Below are 2,474 nucleotides of genomic sequence, written 5' to 3' on the forward strand. Positions count from 1 at the left end.
GTTGTGAGGCCTAAAACAACAATAGACATTATTTTTGTGCTAAAACGTTTAGTTCGAATGATCTAGAAAACAAAACAAGATGTGTATATAGGTTTCGAAACTGGCAAGAGGATCGATTTTCAAAATTCTACAGAGTATCATGAATAAATCAGTAAAAGCATTTATGTGTTCAACCAATAGTAAATTCTTCGACAGCTGGCTAATTCTAAACAGATTGTTTGCAATACGATTTCACAGTCGCCTCAGCGGTGTCTTTCAGCTTTTGAAATTTAAAAGACGAAAAAAGAAAAAAAAAATGAAAGATATAAAAGAATGAAAAATAAATAGAAATAAAGATAAAAAATTAAAATATAAAATAATATGAAATAAAATATAAAATAATGATAAATCTCAAAGAAAATAGGTCTGGAAAATAAAATTCACAAATACCTTCAAATCATTAAACGTCAAAATGAAAGTAAAATGAAAAAAAAACTACAAAAACAAAACTGAAATACACAATAGAAAAGATGATACACTTAGAATCTGCTTTGCTATTAGCATATCAATGATTGTAACCGGTTTCTACAGCTAAAGTTGTCTTTTAAATCATTCTTTATTTGATTGCTATGAGGAGATATTTGGAGAGCCAGTGTAATTGTCTGAGTAGTGATAACAACAAGAAAAAAAAAGAAAAAAAAAGAAAAACAACACTAAGATGTATTCAGAATCTAAGCTAAGCCAATATGTTCAGATAGATCTATGAAAATAAACAACCTGAAGCAGAAAATAAAGTGAGATGATATTTAGTTACCATTTGCTGTCGCATCTAAAATGTCCAAATTGCATTCTTAACAGGATAATATGGCTAGAATCGGAAAAAAGAAAAAAAAAAAACAGAACAGAAAGATAACAACTTCTAAACGTCAAAGTCTAAGAAACATAAATAAGATAAACCATATGAAGTTAGGTCGCTGATTTTTAGTCTTAGAAATTTGTCTCGGTCGATTTAATAGTATTAATGCCAGCCGTTTGATTTAGCGGTCGTCAGAGGCCTGTGTCTTTTAGTACACTGCTCTCTGAGTTCAAATTCTATCGAGGTCAACTTCATTTTGTTTTTTCGTCTTTCAGGTGCCAATAAATGAAGTACTAAGGATGGCGAGCTGGCAGAATCGTTAGCACTCCGGACAAAATGCTTAGCGGCATTTCGTCCGCCTTTATGTTCTGAGTTTAAATTCTGCCGAGGTGAACTTTGCTTCTCATCCTTTCGGGATCGATAAAATAAGTACCAGTTGAACACTGAGGTCGATGTGATCGACTAACTCCCTCTCTCGAAATTGCCGGCCTTGCGTCAAAATTTGAAACCGATGAATGAAGTAGCAATAAAACACTGAGGCGATTCTGCTGCTTCTTTTCTTTCTTTGTGTTTCTCAGTTGTCAGTCTATCAATCTGTCTGTCTGTCTCCCGGAACATCACGACCTATCCAGAGAGTTGAAGAGACTATAGAAGACCATAACAACAATTATTCTTGTAGTAACTGGCACACTTGGTGCAACACCCAAAATGCTACCTGAGAGATCGAAGATTAATTGGCACTGACACTCGCGTTGTCAAACTCCGGGAACGTACAGTCCTCTATTCTGCAAGAATCCTAAGAAAGATTCTTCAGATTTGCTTAGATTTGTACCAAACCCCAGGGTAACATCCCAGCCAATTGGATTAGCATATAATAACTTTGAACTTTGGCAAAGGTTCTGAAGAATGAGCCACGGTGCTACTTTCTCCAGAAATGGTTGGGTGGATTTTTTGTGTGTTTTTGTAGTAATATTTGTCTGCTCCCCTCCACCGCTTGACAACCACAGGTGGTTTGTTTACTTACCCGTAACTTAGCAGTTTGGCAAAAGAAGCCGATAGAATATGCACTAGACTGAAAATAAGTTAGAAAATCAGTGTCTAGTTGTTACTTTGAAAACTATATATTTCGAACGGGAATTTGGCAGCGCCACCTCGAGCCGAACAATTATTCTGTGCTGGTGAAGGGAGATATCCCAGAAATCGAGATAGACAGATATTGTTTTGAGCCGAGTGGGAGTACTTGATTTGAAAGCAAACTGCTCACTACGCAGCTACACTGCGCCCATGATACGCATAACTTGCTTTCTCCGACACTTGAGTATCATGGGACATATGAAAAGAAGGTTTTATATTAATCAGAATATGTGACGAAAGGTCTAACTAAAAGGCTGAAAGCAAACATGGAGGTTTAGACTAACATAGGAAAAACTGGTTTGGGCAGGCAAAGGGTTACACAGATCTCAACTCGACCTTTTGTCTAAGATCAAAGTGTAGTATCTGTTCATATCAGTTTAATATCTGATATGGTCCTTATTTGGGACAATCGATATTAAACAAATATCTCCGAGAAATTAAAATCTAAAACTTATTTTATATAGTGGCGTTTTCAAACTTCTTTTATATATATATATATATATAT

General features: G+C 35.3%; 1 pseudogene; it reads left to right on the forward strand.

Annotated features, from left to right (window-relative positions):
* The first annotated feature begins 2,292 nt into the window (after positions 1-2,292).
* Positions 2,293-2,417, forward strand: LOC128248956 (U2 spliceosomal RNA; annotated as a pseudogene).
* Positions 2,418-2,474: the final 57 nt, after the last annotated feature.

The sequence above is a fragment of the Octopus bimaculoides genome, chromosome 10 (genome assembly GCF_001194135.2).
Source record: "Octopus bimaculoides isolate UCB-OBI-ISO-001 chromosome 10, ASM119413v2, whole genome shotgun sequence".
In the NCBI taxonomy this organism is placed as follows: domain Eukaryota; kingdom Metazoa; phylum Mollusca; class Cephalopoda; order Octopoda; family Octopodidae; genus Octopus; species Octopus bimaculoides.